We start from the raw sequence: 12,500 nt of genomic DNA on the forward strand, positions 1-12,500 counted from the left end.
TCTATCGAATACGGCCATTTTTATATAGCATTCGTATACGTTTGTTGTTTTCACAATATATACTTGTTCCGCCACTAATAATAACAAGTTTTTTAATTATTGATGTTAAAAACACAATATTTTTTTTTCGTAATACGTAATAATTTTCTTTATATTTGCATATTTCATTCTAAAATATCTTTTTTGTTCGACATACGTCATTATTGTATCCACACATGTACAATTTTTGTTTAACCAATATAAAATATTGAATTAAATCATTTGTATTTTGATGATAAATTTAAAATTTATCTGTATATATTCATATAAGACTCTTTGGTAATATATAATATAAAACCGAGCGCATATATGATATGTACGTTAGAAAAAATAATATATATATATATTATTTTCTTTTAATATAGGGACACCTCTTTTAATTTATCCCCGCAGGGAATTATCACATAACTCAGTATGTGATAATGGCAGACCAATATACATATATATCAAGATTATCAATACAAAATATATATCATTATTAGCCTGCCTCAATTGTAATTATTTATTTGGATTAACGATAAAGTTCGGAAACAATTTGTTATTCTATGTATAATAGAAACCTTGGCCTTTGTTTCAACATTATTATCTTTGGGCTTAAAATATTAACCGTGGAGCCAAGTCTCATATTCATAAATGAATAAAGAAACAAATTTGACGGATTAATATCTTCTCTACCGACAGACAGTATTTTGTCACGTCAATAGTAGATGGCCGGCCCATTGACCATCCTATAGTAGTTTTTGGACCCAATATCTTTAATTCGGGTATTTTCAATTGTCTTTGCCAATCAACCGTTTGGTACTCTCTCATATAATAAGAGAATACACATATAATTCCATTATATGGATATATCTTCATTATTTTATTTGCTACATCACCCTATAATAGTTTTTGAACCCGTCAACTTCAATTCGGGTATTTTCAATTGTCTTTGCCAACCATTTATATGGTATTCTCTATTATAATAAGAGAATACTAGTGTATATCCATTATATGGATATATCATCTTCATATTATTTGCTACACCACCCTATAGTAGTTTTTGAACCCATCATCTGCAATTCGGGTATTTTCAATTGTCTTTGCCAACCAACTATACGGTATTCTCTCTTATAATAAGAGAATACAAGTATATTTTCATTATATGGATATAATGCCATTTATTTTTCAATATCCATATAATTCATTTAGTTTTGTATGTACAAAACAAGTTTTCTTTATAGTATTGACAAAATCATATGTTTACGCATAACATAAGTTTTGACCAATACGAGGAGGGGCCCGCCAACGACCACCTCCCTATAGTAGTTTTTTACCCCACGCACTACTGCGTGCCTGTTTACAGTACTAGTGCCAGCTATCACTAGGTTTATATATCATGTTTCAGTGATATATGGGTAAATTCTACCATTTATTCTTATGTATATGGCATTTCTATGCCATATTTATACAATCCATTCATATCTTAATGTATATTTATTATATTATACATTATTATGCCTTATAGGTATTATACCTATAAGCCATATCCATACGATTCATTCACTAGTGCCGCCCCTCACTAGGTTTATAATTGTTATATCATTGATATACAATTTATTTCTATATATATGGCATTTATATGCCATATCCATACAATGCATTCACATTTCAATGTATATTTACTTGTTATACATTATTATGCCTTATAGGTATTATACCTATAAGCCATATCCATACGATTCACTTATATAAATATATGTATATTTTTCTATACATAATTTTTTTTTACTTTTGTATGGATTTCTATGCATATCCATAGTTTATATGGATATGCTTGGCGTTCTATATAGTATTGACAAATTCATATGCATAACATAAGTTTTGACCAATACGAGGAGGGGCCCGCCAACGACCACCTCCCTATAGTAGTTTTTTACCCCACGCACTATTGCGTGCCTGTTTACAGTACTAGTGCCAGCTATCACTAGGTTTATATATCGTGTTTCAGTGATATATGGGTAAATTCTACCATTTATTCTTATGTATATGGCATTTCTATGCCATATTTATACAATCCATTCATATCTTAATGTATATTTATTATATTATACATTATTATGCCTTATAGGTATTATACCTATAAGCCATATCCATACGATTCATTCACTAGTGCCGCCCCTCACTAGGTTTATAATTGTTATATCATTGATATACAATTTATTTCTATATATATGGCATTTATATGCCATATCCATACAATGCATTCACATTTCAATGTATATTTACTTGTTATACATTATTATGCCTTATAGGTATTATACCTATAAGCCATATCCATACGATTCACTTATATAAATATATGTATATTTTTCTATACATAATTTTTTTTTACTTTTGTATGGTTTTCTATGCATATCCATAGTTTATATGGATATGCTTGGCGTTCTATATAGTATTGACAAATTCATATGCATAACATAAGTTTTGACCAATACGAGGAGGGGCCCGCCAACGACCACCTCCCTATAGTAGTTTTTTACCCCACGCACTATTGCGTGCCTGTTTACAGTACTAGTGCCAGCTATCACTAGGTTTATATATCGTGTTTCAGTGATATATGGGTAAATTCTACCATTTATTCTTATGTATATGGCATTTCTATGCCATATTTATACAATCCATTCATATCTTAATGTATATTTATTATATTATACATTATTATGCCTTATAGGTATTATACCTATAAGCCATATCCATACGATTCATTCACTAGTGCCGCCCCTCACTAGGTTTATAATTGTTATATCATTGATATACAATTTATTTCTATATATATGGCATTTATATGCCATATCCATACAATGCATTCACATTTCAATGTATATTTACTTGTTATACATTATTATGCCTTATAGGTATTATACCTATAAGCCATATCCATACGATTCACTTATATAAATATATGTATATTTTTCTATACATAATTTTTTTTTACTTTTGTATGGATTTCTATGCATATCCATAGTTTATATGGATATGCTTGGCGTTCTATATAGTATTGACAAATTCATATGCATAACATAAGTTTTGACCAATACGAGGAGGGGCCCGCCAACGACCACCTCCCTATAGTAGTTTTTTACCCCACGCACTATTGCGTGCCTGTTTACAGTACTAGTGCCAGCTATCACTAGGTTTATATATCGTGTTTCAGTGATATATGGGTAAATTCTACCATTTATTCTTATGTATATGGCATTTCTATGCCATATTTATACAATCCATTCATATCTTAATGTATATTTATTATATTATACATTATTATGCCTTATAGGTATTATACCTATAAGCCATATCCATACGATTCATTCACTAGTGCCGCCCCTCACTAGGTTTATAATTGTTATATCATTGATATACAATTTATTTCTATATATATGGCATTTATATGCCATATCCATACAATGCATTCACATTTCAATGTATATTTACTTGTTATACATTATTATGCCTTATAGGTATTATACCTATAAGCCATATCCATACGATTCACTTATATAAATATATGTATATTTTTCTATACATAATTTTTTTTTACTTTTGTATGGATTTCTATGCATATCCATAGTTTATATGGATATGCTTGGCGTTCTATATAGTATTGACAAATTCATATGCATAACATAAGTTTTGACCAATACGAGGAGGGGCCCGCCAACGACCACCTCCCTATAGTAGTTTTTTACCCCACGCACTATTGCGTGCATGTTTACAGTACTAGTGCCAGCTATCATTAGGTTTATATATCGTGTTTCAGTGATATATGGGTAAATTCTACCATTTATTCTTATGTATGTATATGGCATTTCTATGCCATATTTATATAATTCATTCATATCTTAATTTATATTTATTATATTATACATTATTATGCCTTATAGGTATTATACCTATAAGCCATATCCATACGATTCATATACTAGTGCAGCCCCTCACTAGGTTTATATATCTCATTTTAATTATATATTGGTAAATTCTATTATTTATTCTTGTGTATATGGCACTTATATGCCGCCATATCTATAAAAATGCATTTATATTTCAATGTATATTTTCTATATTATACATTATTATGCCTTAAAAAGTTATTATACCTACCATAAGGCGATATCCATACGATTCATTTATATAAAAGATATATGTATAATTTTCTATACATAATTTTTTTTTATGAATATATGGGTTTCCTAAGCATATCCATATAATACATTTAGTTTTATATGGATTAGATTGGTCTTCTTTATTGTATTGCCAAACTCATATTGATAAAATAAGTTTTGAACAATAAGAGGATCAGCCGCCAACCAACCAACCACTGCTACCATTGGAGGAACATATACTTACTTTTTATATGTCCTCTTACTTGAATGGTCCTCTCTTTACTTGAAAATTTCATTACCATAGGAATCTATTTATACATGGAATATGATTTCCACTACTTTTTCGCGTCACTAATAATTAATATGACGATACAGACTTGCTACCATAACATAAGTCTTGAACAATAATAGGAGCAGCCGCCAACCAACCACCAACCAACCAACCACTGCTACCATTGATAGTAATTTTATATGTCCTCTTTAGTTGAATTTCAATACCATAGGAATATTTATACATGGAATATGTTTTGCCACTACTTTTTCGCGTCACTAATAATATGACGATACAGTCTTGCTACCATAACATAAGTTTTGAACAATAAGAGGAGCAGACACACCAACCAACCAACCGCGCTGCTACCATTATATATACTTATATTTATATAAGTCCTCTTTACTTGAATGGCCTCTTTACTTGAATTTCAATACCATAGGAATATTTATTTATACATGGAATATGTTTTGCCACTACTTTTTCGCGTCACTAATAATATGACGATATAGACTTGCTACCATAACATAAGTTTTGAACAATAAGAGGAGCAGACACCAACCAACCAACCGCTGCTACCATTGAATGAACCATATATACAAACTTTTATATATGTCCTCTTTACTTGAATTTTAATACCATAGGAATATTTATACATGGAATATGTTTGCCACTTTATCATCGCGTCACTAATAAGATGACGATACATTTTGTTTGTTCAATATTTACTTATATATTGATGTTTCCAATTTAGGTCTTTTATATTTCTTCTTCCCTACCTTACACACCACAAACAAAGTGGCGTGCGATGCTGCAAGCAAGCATAATGATTATGCCCGCTTGCAACATCTTTATTATCGAATCATCAAGCAAAGGATAAGCTTCAGTGGATCGCAGTATGGCAGCTGCTCAACCACTTACAACACCTTGCCTGTTACAAAAGTCGTTTACAATTGATTCTAGGCTTTGTCATTGTATTAAATAATGCTTTTATATGTAACTAGCGCGGCATCAGGTGATCAAAGATCCTCCCAATTTACTATGTTACAAATTACATTGGCATCACATCCATTGTCGTTTATAAAGTAAATTATAAACTTTAAATGGTTTAGAAGCCATACAATGCAAATTGCCCCTTATTTATCATTGCAGTCCAGCACGGATACGACCTTAGAGGCGTTCAGGCATAATCCAACGGACGTAGCGTCATACCACTGTTCGCTCGAACAAGTATTGTGCCATTGGTCCGTACCTGCGGTTCCTCTCGTACTACGCAGGAATGCTGTCGCAACAACGTTTTGTCATTAGTAGGGTAAAACTAACCTGTCTCACGACGGTCTAAACCCAGCTCACGTTCCCTTGCATGGGTGAACAATCCAACGCTTGGTGAATTTTGCTTCACAATGATAGGAAGAGCCGACATCGAAGGATCAAAAAGCGACGTCGCTATGAACGCTTGGCCGCCACAAGCCAGTTATCCCTATGGTAACTTTTCTGACACCTCTTGTTAAAAACTCTTTAAACCAAAAGGATCGATAGGCCGAGCTTTTGCTGTCCCTGTGTGTACTGAACACCGAGATCAAGTCAGCATTTGCCCTTTTGCTCTATGTGTGGTTTCTGTCCGCACTGAGCTGGCCTTGGGACACCTCCGTTATTATTTGAGAGATGTACCGCCCCAGTCAAACTCCCTACCTGGCAATGTCCTTGAATTGGATCATACCTGAGTAATTGGAGTTATACCAAATTTTCAAATCAAAAATACATAAATGCACCGTTTTATTAAAGAATTTGTTTGCGATTATATAACAAACTCGTGATACTTTGATCAAGAAGCTTGCATCAAAACCCAATACCATAAGATATAATAAATATATCCGTATAATGGCTAGGAAATGATACACGTTCCATTTAATCAAGTAAGTAAGGAAACAATAAGAGTAGTGGTATTTCATTGGCGATACCAAACCGAAGTCTAATATCTCCCACTTATTCTACACCTCTTATGTCTCCTTACACTGCCAGATTAGAGTCAAGCTCAAAAGGGTCTTCTTTCCCCGCTAATTATTCCAAGCCCGTTCCCTTGGCTGTGGTTTCGCTAGATAGTAGATAGGGACAGTAGGAATCTCGTTAATCCATTCATGCGCGTCACTAATTAGATGACGAGGCATTTGGCTATTTTTTTTTTTTTTTTTTTTTTTTTTTTTTTGATCGCTAAGGTATGGAAATCTTCAAAAGATACTAGGTCTGCCAACACCTTGTGTGGTCTCAGTTTGTCTAGTTATGTACGATTCATTGCTCTATCTGAACCTTCTTCACATTGAGGGTTCCACAACGCCTACGTACTAAAACCATCCTTACATGCTGTTGTTGTGCGATGTTTGTGCCTAATTGATGGTGTGCCTAGGCAGCAGGCATATATATCTATATATATATATATATATTTGAACCAAGGGCATAAGCTACGTCCAGCCTCTTGAGTATCCACTATAATACATGAACTGTCTAAAACAGCCAAGACTACCTCTTATTACTTGTATAGATATGATATGGCTATCATATTTATTTAGAAGGCCCTTCGCAATCAACCGTTTTACGGATTGACCACTCCAGATCCCTCTCCAATTAATTGTGGCAGAGTGAAACTCTATGTCACCTGTCGCTACGAACTTGCGCCGCAATTCGCGTCTTATGTCCGGGGTATCGTATCTTTGGATTTTGCGCTGATGCGCATCGTCCAAAGAGTGTCCGTCATTTGTCACCTGAACGTCAATCACATCAATGTGATTTGGTCGGAGTACCACCAGGTCGGGTTTATTGAGGCCGGACTCGCCCTGCAGACTTGGCTCAACAATGACCACGCAGCCTCTCTCCTCAAGTCCCCGCTTGATTCGATTTACTACGCAGTTGTGTCTAGCTACCCGCCTCCCATGCGAGCGATAGCATTTTTGCATGATGTGGTTTGATGTTTCGGGAGCATCACATCCTGCACGACACTGTCGATCCAATTCGTGCCTTCCCCTCGTAGTACGAGACTTCGTGGGTAGGGCATTTATCCGCAGTTTAATTCCGTCTCTATATTCCTTTCCTGTTAGCAAACGCGTGGGTTGACTGACCCATCCGTGTTGTGGACCATAATGGCCCGCTTCACGGAGACCGTTGCCATCAACAGACACGAACAATCTATTTGCCCAATACTCTTCTATTGCCGAACGTGTATGCATTTCTCCTTGTTCCGCTAGCAACCTAACTCGGGCCCTTTGCATTTCTTCCTCGATGAAAGAGCTGGCCACTTCGGATTGCTCGAAGTGAGGCCATTTTATATTGCTCAATCGTCTTAGTCGAAGCATAGGAGCCATCCATCTTAGTGATGGAATCCCGAGTCCCCCACACTTTGGGGGGGCGTGAACAAATGCTATTGGCACATCCGGTGGTAAACCTAGCCATTTACGCACATAGAATCGTATCAATTTGTCGGATTTTCGTAACACACCTATCGTCACACTCCCAAGGGTAAGCTTGTGGTAGAGTTGTGGGATAAGGACGGTTCGAAGGGCAAATATCTTCTGTTGTGGCTTAAGAGGAGCTTGTGACAACCTTTGTAGCTTTGGACCAATGTCCTCGGCTGGGTTGCACTTCACTCTCCCGTTTGCATTGAAAATGATACCTAAATACTTCCACTCGTTAGTTCGCTTCAATGCCGGACACCCGTTCAAGCCTACTTGGAAGGTATGTGGATCTAACACAGTACACTTCTGTTTCGGCTGACCCTTAATACCGATAGTGAAACACTTGTCAGCATTAAGGGTGAGTCCAACAGTAGCCAGATAGCTAACTGTCTTGTCAAGCAGTTGTTGAAGCCCCATACGAGTTTCCGCAAAAAGGACCAAATCGTCTGCAAACGCGGCCGCGTTTGTCATGGCAGTTCCAACCTTGGTACCAATTTCTTTGGGGAAAGCTCTAAGTAACCGGTCAATGACCAGATTAAATAGAATAGGAGACAAAGGGTCACCCTGCTTCACTCCTCTAGCAGGGACGAATTCCTCTGAACTCCAACCTTCTCCGCAGAGACTAGTACCACCAACCTCGTACGAACTTTGTACGTAGTCGACGAAGTCCTTCGGTGCGCCATAAGCTTTTAGGGTGTTATATATAGATGCATGTGACAAAGAGTCAAATGCCTTGCTCACATCCAAATTGGCTATGTAGCAAGATCTATAGCTTTTATGACTACTCCTTAGGACTAAGTCGACTATCGTCGCATTATCGGCGCATCCGTCTGTTGGTAAGAAGCCCCGCTGACGCGGGTCCCAATCAACTGATGAGGTCAATCGGGTTGCCAATATTGCATTTAGCTGTCTTACCAAGACTGATGGCACCGATATTGGACGAAAGTCTTGCGGTCGCATTGCCGTCCCCGTCTTCGGAATGAAGATGGTTCTGGCTAGTCGGATAAAGCGAGGTAATTTACCGCACCATAGAATTAGGTTCATTATGCGAAGCATAACGCCTAACGGCACCTCCTTAGCAGATTTTGGAGTTATTCCGTCAGGCCCCGGAGAGCTAGATAATGCGACTCTTGATGTCCTAAGTTCGCGCTTTGTAATAGCGGACCATACCCTCTCAAGCGAGTGAACTGGAGTTGTCACTATGTTTTCGCAAGAGCTTGGGCTAGACTGAGTCATTACCTCTCTCCAATAGGGTTCCATATATTCTTGGTTTGGCATTACCGACTCATCAGTTTCCTCGAGTATTGACTTAATGCACCTTCCTTTATGCTTATCCCAGTTTCGCTGGATGACAGCGTACTGCTGCCTTCTGCTTTCTCTTCTATTCCGAGGCCGCCGTGCCGGCCTCGTCAGCGTGCGTCTTGCACCCTGTGTCGGAAAAATTCCCTGAAGATAAGCGGATAAGCACTGGAGAGTGGTTTCCTTCCCCTCGATCTGCGCCCTATCAATGATAGTTTGCAGTTCTTGGGCTCTCCATTTGGAAGGACAAACTACGGGGCTATACCCGCGTAGCGCCAACAAGATTCCACTGTTCGACTGTTCTAATGGTGTGATTGGAGACGTTTCAGACGTTGGTACTTGGGGGTTTTGCTCACTATTACTAGGGCGGCGCCGTATGGTTAGATTTGCAACTTCTGGGACGAGAGCAGATTGCCCCCTTATCTGCTCGATTTTCTCCTTATAATCGTCCCTCTGTCTCAGCTTTTTAATTGCTTCGACGCTACGGTTCGTGAAAAATACCGCTAGTTGCTTATTTATGTGTCTTACACCATTTGCCGTGAGCTCAACCTCCTTTCTCGCCATCATCATCTTCTCTTCCTCACACCATCTTGCCTTGATATCAACACGTCGACGAATATCATCAAGTTCGTCTGGGTGTTGAGATCTCATGTGAACACCAAGTCCTCTTTTGCTTGTAAAGGACCGGTCACATATTGTACATGGCACTCCGACTGGAGTAGCTTCTGCACTTGGTTCATATTGGGCATCCCCTGGGAAAAGATCCACAGGGGGTCGAGTCGTCAACGAATTTTCCACTAGTATCCGAGGCCTGTTTCTATTACTTTCTGTAGTTCCAATATGTAAGATTTCCCATAGGGTAACCAGCCCTATGGGAAATATATTCGCCGCTCAAATTGGCTGTTAAACAGTAAAGCAAGCTGTTTAACATTACCGGGGAACACCACGAGGAGGTTTTGAGTCGACTTGAATCTAGATATGACTTATGAATTACAGAATAATATTCCCCTTCTGCACATCCGAGGATATGACTTATGAATTACAGAATAATATTCCCCTTCTGCATACCTAAATTCCAGTTCCCCTTAAGAGAGTCATAGTTACTCCCGCCGTTGACCCGCGCTTACTTGAATTTCTTCACTTTGACATTCAGAGCACTGGGCAGAAATCACATTGTGTCAACACCCGCTAGGGCCATCACAATGCTTTGTTTTAATTAGACAGTCGGATTCCCCAAGTCCGTGCCAGTTCTGAATTGATTGTTAATTGATAATCGTTATAATTAATAAGAACTAATTGGTTTAACCCAATTAGTATTCTTAAAAATTTTAGCAAGAAAGTTCCACAATTGGCTACGTAACTAAACTATCCGGGGAACAAGTGACCAACATAAATGCCAGACACTCTATTTACCCAGAACGAGCACATAAACCATGTTATTGTTTCCCAATCAAGCCCGACTATCTCAATCTTCAGAGCCAATCCTTATCCCGAAGTTACGGATCTAATTTGCCGACTTCCCTTACCTACATTATTCTATCGACTAGAGACTCTTCACCTTGGAGACCAGCTGCGGATATTGGTACGGCCTGTTGAGAAGTTTGCGTGTCCCCACCATAAATTTTCAAGGTCCGAGGAGAAAATATCGACACAACAGTATATGTCATGCTCTTCTAGCCCATCTACCATATCTCTCTGCGAAAGACTTCCATGGTAGTACGGCTATAAAACAGAAAAGAAAACTCTTCCGATATCTCTCGACGGCTTCTTTATGGTCGTTCCTGTTGCCAGGATGAGCACGAGGCCCATATTTAATAACAAACGGATACTCAACAGGTTACGGAATTGGAACCGTATTCCCTTTCGTTCAAAATTATTCAAGTATATTAATTAGCTTGATTTATATAATATAATTATATTTGTATGGCATTTGTGTTTTACTTGAAAATTTTCGGCTTTCGCCTTGAACTTAGGACCGACTAACTCGTGATCAACCACTGTTCACACGAAACCCTTCTCCACTTCAGTCCTCCAAGGTCTCATTCGATTATTTGCTACTACCACCAAGATCTGTACCAATGGCAGCTCCATGCAGGCTTACGCCAAACACTTCTACGCATACCATTGTACCTTCCTACTCACTAAAGTTTCAAAATTTATATCACAAGTAATATAAATCATCTACTTTAGCGGTAATGTATAGGTATACAACTTAAGCGCCATCCATTTTAAGGGCTAGTTGCTTCGGCAGGTGAGTTGTTACACACTCCTTAGCGGATTTCGACTTCCATGATCACCGTCCTGCTGTTTTAAGCAACCAACGCCTTTCATGGTATCTGCATGAGTTGTTAATTTGGGCACCGTAACATTACGTTTGGTTCATCCCACAGCGCCAGTTCTGCTTACCAAAAGTGGCCCACTGGGCACATTATATCATAACCTTGAACTTCATATCAAGAAAGTTAAGGTTCTTACCCATTTAAAGTTTGAGAATAGGTTAAGATCGTTTCGACCCTAAGGCCTCTAATCATTCGCTTTACCAGATAAGATTATTTTATATAACATTAAAATGCACCAGCTATCCTGAGGGAAACTTCGGAAGGAACCAGCTACTAGATGGTTCGATTGGTCTTTCGCCCCTATACTCAATTCTGACAATCGATTTGCACGTCAGAACTGTTTCGGTCTTCCATCAGGGTTTCCCCTGACTTCAACCTGATCAAGTATAGTTCACCATCTTTCGGGTCACAGCATATATGCTCAAGGTACGTTCCAGTTAGAGGCATAAATAATATAAATATCATTATACATAACTATATAGAACGCCCCGGGATTGTGTTAATTAGCTATAAATAGTTAAAAAACTAATCCCATTATTAGTCAAGTTAATTACGCTATTAGGTTTATATCCCAATAACTTGCACATATGTTAGACTCCTTGGTCCGTGTTTCAAGACGGGTCCCGAAGGTATCCTGAATCTTTCGCATTGTTAATCATACAAGTGCATATAATAAACACAAAAATCAATGATAATTATGCCATTATATAATTCCGAAAAATTAACGCACTGTATTCATATAAATCTATCAGCACTTTATCAAATTAATAACATTTATTCTGTGTTAAAATGCAAGCAAATTAATTTGAATAAACTATAAGTTATATTTTATGATAAATTTTGTATGCTAATAGATTACAATGTCCTTATATGGAAAAAATGCACACTATTATCATAATATTGTTTAAATATTACAATTTTAATGATGAATTTTCCATAACGGATATTCAGGTTCATCGGGCTT

At 37.4% G+C, this 12,500-nt stretch overlaps 1 pseudogene; it reads right to left on the reverse strand.

Annotated features, from left to right (window-relative positions):
• Nucleotides 1–5,309: 5,309 nt before the first annotated feature.
• The window catches only part of LOC119562828, a 7,624-nt pseudogene continuing 433 nt past the window's right edge, over nucleotides 5,310–12,500 (reverse strand).

Source organism: Drosophila subpulchrella, unplaced genomic scaffold (genome assembly GCF_014743375.2).
Source record: "Drosophila subpulchrella strain 33 F10 #4 breed RU33 unplaced genomic scaffold, RU_Dsub_v1.1 Primary Assembly Seq97, whole genome shotgun sequence".
NCBI lineage: Eukaryota > Metazoa > Arthropoda > Insecta > Diptera > Drosophilidae > Drosophila > Drosophila subpulchrella.